This window comes from Cryptomeria japonica, chromosome 11, assembly GCF_030272615.1.
Source record: "Cryptomeria japonica chromosome 11, Sugi_1.0, whole genome shotgun sequence".
Classification (NCBI taxonomy): domain Eukaryota; kingdom Viridiplantae; phylum Streptophyta; class Pinopsida; order Cupressales; family Cupressaceae; genus Cryptomeria; species Cryptomeria japonica.
Window position 1 is genome coordinate 501880754 of NC_081415.1, and position 13328 is coordinate 501894081.

Below are 13328 nucleotides of genomic sequence, written 5' to 3' on the forward strand. Positions count from 1 at the left end.
GAGATAGCAATTAATGCTATAAGGAAGAAGACAACCCCCAATTGGAGGCTACAAGCTTTATTGGAAAGAATTCTAGAAATCTTGAAAAGGTTTGAACACTTTGAGGCAAAACATATTTATAGAGAAGCAAATGCATGGGCGGATGCTCTATCAAAAGTTGCAACTCTAGGTACCTTTGTTCACTAGTGGTCACAGGGATCTTAGCCATCTACTAATTAGATCAACCAAGCTAACAAGACCGATTAGATAAGGTTCGAGACACTGCTTGCTAGTAGACTGGCAGAATGCATAAATCAAATTAAAAAATTCCTTACTCGCCCTCCTTTTGGCGGCTAATACTAACGGTCACTTTGCTTTTCAAACTAACCATTCAATTAACCTTGGGACGCAAGGTGGGTCCAGTTAAGCCGAGTAGAAAAACCGACAACATTAATACAAGACCTACTAATGTCCAGTTGGTGAGCGTCGCCTCTTTGTCCTTGCATGAGTTGTTTGCAGGCTAATCTCTCCCTCCGCACTTGAGTTGATTTGGCTTGATTTGGGCATTTAATCTCCGCCACCTTCGCGTGAGACTTAATTGCTCTCTTTTCCCCATCATTGCTCGTTGAGTCGTGCGCCCGCCTTCCTGCAGAAGAGTCTATTTCTCATTTCCCTTTTTCCTTTCGGCTCCACTGGTTTTTTCTCTGGTTCTCCTCTTGCTTGCCCCTGCTCATGGTCACCATGTCTTCTGAGCCCCCATTCGGTTTCATTATGAGTGTTTATCCCAGGTCTGTTTCTTGCTTCGGTGCAAACACCCCCATATCACTTGGTGCTTCTACTCGCCAAGTTTTTTTTAGGAAGATAACGGACCTGAGACTCAAGCGTCTCCTTAACTACTCGAACCCTCCAGTTCTTCTAAAAGTCAAATTGATTCTGGGGAGTGCTCATTTGAGCAGAGATGAATACCCAAGAGACAACACCAGTATTTCGTCCAGATTTGTGGCGTCTTTGCTGGACCAGAAGCTTTCCAAGTAATTGATCTGGAACCTTACCAGGGAACTCTTCCTAGTCGAAATTCTTCAAGAGCTCCAAGAAGTTCTGAACAAGGCCATCCACGACTTTGGTGTGCCTAGACCTAGCGACCGAATCCTCTTTAACGCTCATGGAGCACTCATCAACTATTACCCATTCATTCTGGACCTAAAGGATAAAGAATTGAATAGGCACAAAAAGTTCGCTAGTGCAGGGTTGAGCTACCTCAAATGGCGTTTTTTAGGTGAAGATCCGGAGGCTGAAGGGAAAGAGGAGATTCTGTTCCTTTTTGCAAGGCTGAATGGTTTTCTGCCTATGATTGCTTCAGAAACAGATCCTAAACCAGAACAGAGTTGCAGAGGAGGCTCGAGCAGAGGTCGCGGGAGCAGGGGTTGTGGTCGGGGCTCTCCAGCAATCAAAGGCCGAGGCCGGCCCAGGAACCAACTTCAACAACAGGACATGCCCTCCTCAAGCTAGGCTTTCAATGGATATCTCCTTTAGATTACTAAATATGCAGTTATACTTGTATATTTTTAATAGGTTTGAATTTTATGTTCAAAAACTCTGAATCTAGGTCGTTGAAATCGGACATTATCGTTAATTATGTTTTTGCTTTTCTAGACTATCAAACCTTAAATGGTTCAGAAAAATGGCAAAACCTTAAGCTCAAAGGTTGTCTGGTTTTGGAGGGACCTCTGTGCTCTTTAAGAGTAGGGGTTTTTTGAATATCTTGGAATTCAGTGGTAAACATATGTATTTACACTAATTAATACAAATATGGCTCTGCCTTTACTGACCCAAAAAAAAAACTGCTACTCAATTTACACTAAAAGCTTTTTATCTTTGTTAGATGAGCTATTCTTAAATATAGGTGACAGAAATGATGGTTCCAATATTAGAATTCTCAAAATCATTTAGAATATCTCCAGCAGGTAATGAATCCAGCAACCAGTTGCTTTAGCTTAGCTAATGATTCTTAATTGAACTTATAATTTGCTCTCTACACTGTGCTTTGCCCTTCACCTTGTTCCACTTCTTTGAGTTCCATAGTTCTATATCTATGCCTTTCATTTCTTCTATACATTAAATTTGGTGTTCTTTAAATTTTTTGAAAAATTGGTCCCTACCCATTTTCAACTTTGTAGAAATTAAAGTCAACACAATTACCAAGTTCAATTACAGTGCAAAACAATGATCTGCAAGGGCTAATTTATCATTTTGTGGGACTTCCCAAATATAAAATGAACTTGGGGTGTCAATAGAATCAGTAGAACTTTTAAATCAATAAGCATCCCAGCTGCTTCCCCAACTAGTTAAAACTTCAGTTTGGACACGAAACCATTCAATTTGTCGGAAGTGAATGGTGAGAGAGAAATCATCTTATGATCAGTAAATTGAATTCAGGCCATTCAATTTGTCGGAAGTGAATGTCATCATATATTTTATTTCTATCTAATGGGACAAACTCTAATACACTACACAAATTGACACAGCACCACACTAGAATATAGAAGCTTTAAAACAAATATTCCCAAATCTAGCTGGATGCTAGAACTGATTCCTCTAAGAAATGCAACTCACTCAACAGCAAAGTATTCTTTAAAGAAACCAAAAAGTTTTATCCTTTTCGACGATGATGCATCCCAGACATCACAGTGCACAAATGTGCAAAGAGAGCCTGCTCTTGTCCAAAAATCAGTTTATAAAATTAAACAGCCAAAATGATGTATGAGAAGTAAAAAAGCAACACAGATGGATTATCTTCTATCAAATGAGTGAATTATTTTAAATATCAAAAGGGAAGTATAATTCTAAATGAGCAACAATTAGAGTTGTCTGCAAAACATAATGATTTAAAAAGATACAGTATTCTTCATCAATTGTCAATAATTGATATAATATTGAATTGGAGTTCAAAGTTACAAGAGTAGAATTTACAAAAAAATGATTATGGATTTTAATGTTTTTCACATGCTCCATGAGTTTACGAACTGCTAAGGCGTGAGAGTTACAGTCACAGCACAAAAATGACTTGAAATTATGAGTGACTGGAATTTTGAATGCTGCAGCTTTGTCTTTTAGTCCCATGAATTCCATACAGAATAGCTAAATCCTTGATCATTAAGCAAATATCCTGACATGTATGCAGTTAAAGGAGTTGGACATATTTCATGATTTGAGATCGTATCATCATATAGACCAGTTTAGTATAAATTGTAAAGGACATTAAAGTTATAGGTTGCGAGAAGTTGCAAGTTCTAAATGTGAAATTAAGAAAAACCTGGGCTCCCTGCTTACATCCCTGTTCTTAGGATCAAGTTTGAGATACAGGGAGGGGAGAAAGGAATTACACTGGTTGAGTATTTTTAAATTTCTTAAATTGTTCAATTGACAAGCCATATTTAACTTAAATTTCTTTTTCCAGGTGTCGACCTCGCATCTTAGTTGATGTATCGAAAAGCAGCAGTACCACTGTGTTGGAACTTGGGATTCAAGATATCAATGCCTATCATGACGCTTATTCATTCGCTCTTTTAATCAGTTGTGGCCTCTTCCTTTGTTGTAGGTCCTTTCCGTTACTAATAGGCCTCAACTTAATTTAAAGGAGAGTTGGCAACCGCAAGAGCTGCATAAAAATCTAAGGTAAAATGAGTATCTTAGGGAATTTTTTATGTTTTTCCCAAAATGTGTAGAGAGTTTGCAATTGTCCAGAAATGGAATTCTCTGCCTAAATTAGCACTGAAATGCTTGAAGCCATTTTCTCAGTGACTATGTGGATTCTTTAGCAATAAAACTGCTTGACAAGTAATTGGGAAATAAGGTTTCATTAGCAACGTGGTCTTTAATGGAGTCTTAGGTTTTCTGTCGTGTATGCTTCTGGGACAAGGGGGATTCAGTTCCTTCACCTGTTTTTTATCAACAGGTTTTTCTGGGGAGATCTTTGCTCTAGGAGTAAACAAGGCGAGCAGATCACAGATTCTTCAAAGTAAAAGAGAAGTTAGACCCCTGCTGGGTTAGCAGCAAATTCTTCTAAATGAAAAGAAATTCAGAAGCTCCCCATTGCTTTTCCAAAGGACCATCATCAAGCTCAGAATCATACTCCAGTTGTAGAGTTGGATGAGCTGAAGCTTGAACCGAATACTTCATTTCCTGTGGTACGAGATTTGATTTTTAAGCTCTTAAGCCTATTTCTTATGTCCATAAGGTTATGTGAATGGCCCAGGAACAACCATAGAATAAGCAGAGATCTTTGTTTTTGCATCAATAGTGATCCCTACATTTGAGACATCCTATGATTGCAGCTTAACCATAATATGATTGAATTTTATGGAAGACAAGAAAAAGTTTCATCCAAATCCCCTGTTGGCATTGAACACAAGCTCAGGTGCCCTAACATGCAAATATAAATTTGGGTGAGGGAATTGAGAATAACCTCAGTTGTCCAAACCTGGAAATCCCAGTCCCCCGAGGGCATTGAGCACAACTTCAGTTGCCCAAACTTGGAAATCCTATTCCCTGAAGGCATTGAATTCAAGCTCAGGTGCCCAATTTTGGAAATCCCATTCTCCTGAGGGCATTGAACTAGAGAAAAGGTGCCCAACTAAAACTTTATTTTAAGCTAAGCAAGACAGGGGCCAGCATTCAGCACTGTGAATTTTTTAATCAAGATGGTAGTGACATTCTAGGATTGCAACTTAACTAAAATATGATTGAATTTTATGGCTGACAATCAGTGGTACATCAAATCCATCAATAAATTTCCTGAATCAAACATAATGAATTTGGAGGGGCTGGCATGTTTTGCAAGGGAATACAACATGGAATGGAGTAATAATCTATCTGGGTATTTTTTACAATGTACCCTGAAAAGCTATATAGAATACAACAGAATTGGTTGAGAAGGGAAAAGAAATCCAAATACCTTTCAGATGTCGAATTCTCCTCCCATCCACTTTATTATCATTAATTGTTGTCCATCTTTTCGATCAATTCCAGCAAGAAAAAAGAGCGAGTGGGCAAAGAATAACCTGGCTGAATCTATAGCAACACACCAATCAGAAAAAATCAGTAAATCATAAACAATTTAATATCAAAACGAATACAACAACATTCATAAATCCATTCCCAAATTTAAACCAACAAAAATCATACCAGCAGATGAAGTAGTACGCAAATTCATATTTCTGCAGGCCTGAAATAAAATGATTTTAAAAAAGTGGGCTTCCAAAAATAAATAAGGCGAATCCATTTCTAGGTAACCGTTGGAGATAAACGGGCAAATCATATTTCTCCATGCTTGTATATACCTATATTTAGGAGACGAATTTAGCAGTTTATGATTTCAAATTTGAATTGGGCGAATCAAAGGAAGAGATATTTCGCGGATAACTATGCCACGTGGAGGCAATTGTTGGTTTAAAATAGATCTTTTTTCTTGTATAAAACACTACCATAAATCTATCTGTTGGTTTAAAAACCTTTACAAAAATAGTCGTAAAATAAAAAGAAATCTATTTAGGAGTTTAAGTTCGTAGAATCGGAGCATAGGCCATTTTAATGATGTTTAGTCTTTCTTGTACATCTTAATTGTTCTATTTTCATTCTTTCATTATAGTTTTATGGACAATTTGCTTTCCTGCAATATCTATGTACACCTTGCACATTAGCTTCTTTATCCCATCAAAGCTTTGGAATTCTTTCTAGTTCTTATTTTATTTCTATTTGTCATTTCTTGTTATCCGCTTTTTTGTTTTGTCACCTTCATACCCCTCTTCATTTTGACATAGGTCATAAAAGAATGCTAGTAAAGGATTTGAAATGTGGCTTTCTAGATGATAACAACATTGAATATTGCTTGAACAATTCTAAAACCCTTTCAAAAAATCTATACTAAATATAACGTGAACAACATCTACTTATGATGTTTCTCCATCTGCTTACATCATTATCCCATGATTTTATTCCTTGCACTAAATTCATCCCCAACAAACTAGCTCAACCATGGAAAGGCCACTTGGTATAATTTCCATTAAGTACTTGTAAAACTAGAATATAGTTGTTGTTAACGATTCAAAATCAATGTATTTTTGTAACCACCATTGTTCTATTGAGATTATAAGTAAACATTTCTAACTATGCACTTGCCATATATTTTTAGAGTGTTTTTCTTTTATAGAAGATGCTCTGTGTCACTCTTTCCCAATACCCCTTCCCATCCTACCTAACTTTAATTTACAGTTATTCCAACCTTCATTACCATGTAAAGATCTTCAAACACCTCTCCACTTTATTGAAAAATTCTGATAGATGTTTCCTATACCTCACCACTTCATTACTTTTTTATTTTCTTACACATGACTCTTACCTAGTCATATTATACAATTTCTCCAATACTCTCCCACATATTCATAATACATCTTTACTTATCTCACTTCTCTATCTTAGAGTAGACACTTATATCTCACAACATTATAATGTGGCAATAAACATTATATCATAATACCATGTATAATCTTAATTATAATTCCCAATCACATTGTAATATCCCTAGTCATTTACCACCACTAATTAATTAAGTAATTTATATTATTTAGTTAAATAGGCTAACACTTATCAATTTATCTATAAATAAATAAAAGAGACTAATTACCTCGCTGATCTTAGAAATCACTAAGGAATCCCCATAATACTTCTTTGTGTTTCTTGGTCAATGAAGATTATCCACTCATCTTAATCAATCTCAACTGCACTATTGAAGAACAAATATCCATCGTTCACATCCTTATACAAAAAATATAAATCAACCCACAGCCCTCATCAAATTATGCATGAATCATCATTGTGCATGTACATATGCTTTTGATTTGAGGAGTAGCCTATATCTTTATATCAAATTGTAATGGAGGGAATCTGTCACCTCAAGCACAAATTGTCCTTCTGATTACCTCTACGATTTGGTGCTAAGATGAGCCAAGGGATAACAAATTTATACAGGGAGCGTCAGCCACCCGAGAAACGTCTCTGGACGGTTCTACAGAGCCTCTATCCATAGGACGAGCGCGTGGAACTGGGACACCAGTGTGGTGCGTTGTCATCCTGTACGAATGGAGTGCAAAGTCTAGAAAGAAAGTCCTGGGCATGCTGATAAAATTTATAGAATAGCTAAGCAATACTGAAAACTATGGAGAACACACATTAAGAGATGAAATAAAGAAAATACTAGAGAATGAAGAAATCTCACAACCGGTCCACGCTGTGAAGCCTCTCACAAGATAATCTCCACTTTCGCAAAGCTACACCTACACACATGCAACAGAGAAAATGTTGGGGGTTGTGTTTTGGAGCCTGCCTAAGTCAGACCCCCGTTTTGGTGTTTCCACCTCCACAGACAACCAAAAAAGCCATGGGAAAGGAAGATGATAAAGAAGAGAGGAAGAGCAAATACAAAGACAATGCTATGCTATTTGATAATTAGAAAATAAGCGAGATATTGGAAATGCAAGATAGAGTTAGATTACTCTCCTAGTGCTTGGCAAGTGTTGGTATGCTTGGTAAACTTGGTAGCTTGACAATGCTGCAACAATGGTGGTGGTGTCTCCAAGAGCAAGTCTTCAATATGCCAAAAGGTCCTTTGGAAATGTCCCAAAACCAATGATATAGGCTAAGGGACGAGTTTGGATGTCGATGGCCGCGCAAGGAGGTATTACGATTCCTTCCTATTGCGGGTCGTAATGTCCCAATGGCCACCTGTTGGCTGGCAGGTTGGCGGGATGGTAGCGCGCCACACAAACATCTTTGTGTCGCGTCTGCGTCAGTGAATCTGTCAGGCTGGCAGAATTGGTAACGTCTCCAGGGAAGTTGACATGGACTTCTTCAATGGACAAAAGGACAAGTTGGTGGGCTTGTCCTCGAAGTAGCGTGGGGGAGGCACCACATGTCGCAATTGCCACTAAAGGTGATGAGGGTGATATTTTGACTCTACATTTTGCCCCCACTTTAGCAAGCATGTCTCTGTTAAGAGATGTGAAGCTAAAGTAGGAAAGATAGAAAAGGTGAAGAGGATAAAATATCACGATAGGTAAGAAGATGCTCGTTGATCAGACGAAGTTGCCCCCGACGATATGATGCTAGAATTTTGAAATGGAAATCGGTACTTGGAACATTGACAACACGCTAGCTGCAATCTATCCTGATAGATGATAAGATGTGATAAAGAAATTGGAACGAAGCGCAACAAGAACAAGCCTTGTCGTGGAATCTCACAAATCAAGTAGTTTCTCTTTTTTTCTACTTGAATTCTTATTTTAAATTGCCTAGATATTAGCACCCTTCTTATGAATATGATATATTTATAGAATAGTGGGGTTTGGCTTTAGGCGTACCTTGTTTTTGTACTCTGATCTGAATTTTTTTGTAATGACTTCCTTTTTTTAATAGGTATCTGCCTTGCTTGTCCCTTCAATTCTTTTGTTAATTTATTCTCTTTACTTTGCTGGGATATGGCACGAAAAAACCTAAAACGATTAAAAGGCCAATAGGGTGTTCAAGTCAATTTGTACAACTTTTTTTAGTTTTCAAGGAGAGTCTACAGGGAAGGAGAACCAATCAGCAATAGGTATGAGAATAAAACTGTGCATTTTTTTACGGTATAAAAAAATTCTAATCAGGCATAGTTTGTCTCAGTCAGGTATAGGTTCAACCATAAAAGTATCCTAAAACTACTATTGATCTACATAAAAATCAGAGGTTCTAAACTACAAATTATTTCTTTCTTTTATATTCCAGGCTAGCACTTCCACAAATACCTACACTTCTATCATTAGATCATGAAAATAAACCAGCTTCCTCCAAAAAGGGGTAAAACAAGACTCAAAACATGAGAACTAAAAATCATGAAATGGTGGTATGCATATACAACCTGTGAAAAGCAAAAATCTTTAATAAATCCACTTTCTCTACAAAATAATTTAATTCTTTAATACATCATCCAGTGAAATGAGGAGATAGGAGAAGAAGAGCTGACTTGAAGTATTTGTTCTAAGTGTCAATAATTTATCTTAGTGATTGACTAGTCCAGTTTTTAAAACCAGACCCTGATATCATGAAAACTGAGCAAATGACAGTAACCTAAAAAGACAAGATGATTTTCTAGTATTGTCATCCTAATTTAGTGCATTCATGCTCATCAAATTTTTACTCTTAATCACAATGTTGCTTCTAACTAACATGCACGCCTATTAACTATCTCGTGACTCTCACCAGATGATTTATCAGAAGCAAAAGGTTTTCACAGTACATATTAAAAAATATAAAAAAATACGTAGCATGTTCAAAATTGCTACTCAGGATGGTAGTAGATAGATAATTTCTGTTATGTTTAAGAAAAACTGTTTCGAAATTTTGTGGGAATATAAATATTTTTTACATACGTAGCATGTTAAAAAACTGCTATTCAGGATGGTAGTAGATAGATAATTTCTATTATGTTTAAGAAGAATTGTTCCGAAATTTTGTGGGAAGATAAATATTTTCCATTAGGATTTTAGTTCTTATTTTGAATCTACAGACTCAAGGATGGTCTGGAAGGATCAATTCAAAATAATATTTATGTATATTAAAATTTTCTCTAGCTCTGCCTTTATCAACCAAAACAAAAAAAAAAAACTGCTACTCAATTTACACCAAAAGCTTTTTATTTTTGTTAGATGAGCTATTCTTAAGTATAGGTGGCCAAAATGATGGTTGCAATATTAGAATTCTCAAAATCATTTAGAATAGTTTCAGGACTATCTCCAGCAGATAATGAATCCAGCAACCGGTTGCTAAAGCTTAGCTTAGCTAATGATTCTTAATTAAACTTATAATTTGCTCTCTACAGTGTGCTCTGCCCTTCCCCTTGTTCCATTTCTTTGAGTTCCATAGTTCTATATCGATGTCTTTCATTCCTTCTATACATTAAATTTGGTGCTCTTTAAATTTTTAAAAAAATAGGTCCCTGCCCATTTTCAACTTTGTACAAATTAAAGTCAACACAACTACCAAGTTCAACTACAGTGCAAAACAATGATCTACAAGGGCTAATTTATCATTTTGTGGGACTGTCCACATATAGAATGGACTTGGGATGTTAATAGAATCAGTAGAACTTTTAAATCAATGCATCTTGTAATTTTAGCATCCCAGCTGCTTCCCCAACTAGTTAAAACTTCAGTTTGGACATGAAAAGGGTATGGTGAGAGAGAAATCATCTTATGATCAGTAAATTGAATTCAGGTCATTCAATTTGTCGGAAGTGAATGTCATCATATATTTTAGTTCTATCTAATGGGCCAAACTCTAATACACTACACAAATTGACACAGCACCACACTAGAATATAAAAGCTTTACAACAAATATTCCCAAATCTAGCTGGATGTTAAGAACTGATTCCTCTAAAAAAAATGCAACTCACTCAACAGCAAAGTATTCTTTAAAGAAACCAAAAAGTTTAAGATATTCTTTAGAGAAAGGATATCCTTTTCGACAATGATGCATCCGAGACATCACAGTGCACAAATGTGCAAAGAGAGCCTGCTCTTGTCCAAAAATCAGTTAATAAAATTAAACAGCTAAAATGATGTATGAGAAGTAAAAAAGCAACACACAGATGGATTATCTTCTATCAAATGAGTGAATTATTTTAAATATCAAAAGGGAAGTATATTTCTAAGTGAGCAACAATTACAGTTGTCTGCAAAACATAATGACTTAAAAAGCTACAGTATTCTTCATAAATTGTCTTCATTGATATAATATTGAATTGACGGAGTTCAAAGTTACAAGAGTAGAATTTACCAAAAAATAATTATGGATTTTAATGTTTTTCACCTGCTCCATGAGTTTACGAACTGCTAAGAGCATAAAGATGACTTGAAATTATGAGTGATTGGAATTTTGATCATTAAGCAAATATCCTGATATGTGTGCAGTTAAAGGAGTTGGACATATTTCATGATCTGAGATCGTATCATCATATAGACCAGTTTAGTATAAATTGTAAAGGACTTTAAAGTTATAGGTTGCGAGAAGTTGCAAGTTCTAAATGTATAACTAATTAGCTCCAAGGTAAAATATCTCTGTTCTTATGATCAGGTTTGAGATACAGGGAGGGGGGAAAGGAATTACACAGTTTGAATATTTTTAAGTTTCTTAAATTGTCCAATTGACAAGCCATATTTAACTGAAACACCAACCTTTATAGTATTCTTTTACAAGCAGCTTTAGCACTATGTTGGGATTCAAGATATCAATGCCTAACATGACACTTATTCATTCGATCTTTTAATCAGTTGTGGCCTCTTCCTTTGTTATAGGTCCTTTCCGTTACTAACAGGCCTCAACTTAATTTACAGGAGAGTTGGCAACCGCAAGAGCTGCATAAAAATCTAATGTAAAATGAGTATCTTAGGCAATTTTCTATGCTTTTTCCAAAATGTATAAAGAGTCCGCAATTGTCCAGACATGGAATTCTATGCCTAAATTAGGCACTGAAATTCTTGAGCCATTCTCTCAGTGACTCTGGATTCTTTAGCAATAAAACTGTTTGTCAAGTAGTTGGGAAATAGGGTTTCATTAGCAACATGGTTTTTAATGGAGTCTTAGGTTTTCTGTCGTGTATGCTTCCGGGACAAGGGGGATTCAGTTCCTTCCCCTGTTTTTTATCAACAGTTTTTTCTGGGGAGTTCTTTGCTCTAGGAGTAAACAAGGCAAGCAGATCACATATTCTTCAAAGTAAAAGTGAAGTTAGACCCCTTCTGGGTTAGCAGCAGATTCTTCTAAAGGAAAAGAAATTCAGAAGCTCCCCCTTCCTTTTCCAAAGGACCATCATCAAGCTCAGAATCATACTCCAGTTGTAGAGTTAGATGAGCTGAAGCTTGAACCGAATACTTCATTTCCCGTGGTACGAGATTTGGTTTTTAAGCTCTTAAGCCTATTTCTTATGTCCATAAGGTTATGTGAATGGCCCAGGAACAACCATAGAATAAGCAGAGATCTCTGTTTTTTCATCAATAGTGATCCCTACATTTGAGAGATCCTATGATTGCAACTAAACCAAAATATGAAAAAGTTTCATCCAAATCCCCTGTTGGCATTGAACACAAGCTCAGGTGCCCTAACATGGAGACTTGTTGAGCTGCAAATATAAATTTGGGTGAGGGAATCCTCAGTTGTTCAAACCTGGATATCCCAGTCCCCCGAGGGAATTGAACACAACCTCAGTTGCCCGAACATGGAAATCCTATTCCCCTGAGGGCATTGAATTTAAGCTCAGGTGCCCAATTTTGGAAATCCCATTCTCCCGAGGGCATTGAACTAGAGCAAAGGTGCCCAACTAAAATTATATTTTAAGCTAAGCAAGACAGGGGCCAGCATTCAGCACTGAGAATTTTTTAATCAAGATGGTAGTGACATTCTAGGATTGCAACTCAGCTAAAATATGATTGAATTTTATGGCAGACAATCGGTAGTACATCAAATCCATCAATAAATTTCCCGAATCAAACACAATGAATTTGGAGGGGCTGACATGTTTTGCAAGGGAATACAACATGGAATGGAGTAATAATCTATCTGGGTATTTTTACAATGTGCCCTGGAAAACTATATAGAATACAACAGAACTGATCGAGAAGGGAAAATAAATCCAAATACCTTTCGGATGTTGAATTCGCCTCCCATCCACTTTATTATCATTAATTGTTGTCCATTTTTTTAATCAAATCCAGCAAGAAAATAGAGCAAGTGGGCAGAGAATAACCTGGCTGAATCTACCGCAACACAAAAGACATCAGTAAATCATAAACAATGTAATATCAAAACCAATACAACAACATTCATAAATCCATTCATACCAGCAGATGGAGAAGTACGCAAATCTATACTTCTGCAGGCCTGATATAAATTGATTTAAAAAATAAGTGCGTTGAGAATAAACTCATTGATTTTAAAAAAAGTGGGCTTCCAAAAGTTACAAGGCGAATCCTTTGCTAGCTAACGGTTGAAGAGAAACGGGCAGATCATATTTAGGAGATGAATATAGCCGTTTATGATTTTAAATTTGAATTGGGCGAATCAAAGGAAAAGATATTTCGCGGATAGCTATGCCACGTGGAGGCAATTGCTGGTTTAAAATAGATCTTGTTTTCTTGTGTAACACACTATCATAAATTTATCTGCTGGTTTAAAAACCAATACGAAAATAGTCGTAAAATAAAAAGAAATCTAATTGAGATATAGAATCTTTACTTGCCTCTAAAGCATAGGCCATCTTAATGA

At 36.3% G+C, this 13328-nt stretch overlaps 1 long non-coding RNA gene across 2 annotated transcripts; it reads right to left on the minus strand.

Annotated features, from left to right (window-relative positions):
- Window positions 1-2881: 2881 nt before the first annotated feature.
- On the minus strand, window positions 2882-13024 carry LOC131068259 (uncharacterized). Of its 2 annotated transcripts, none has more exons than XR_009111968.2 (4): window positions 12905-13024; window positions 12705-12814; window positions 4934-5049; window positions 2882-3145 (listed from the first exon to the last, which is right to left on the minus strand). It is a non-coding gene; the product is annotated as an uncharacterized LOC131068259 (long non-coding RNA). The 2 variants fall into 2 exon arrangements; XR_009111967.2 differs by having other exon boundaries at window positions 12705-12820.
- Between the last annotated feature and the right edge of the window lie 304 nt (window positions 13025-13328).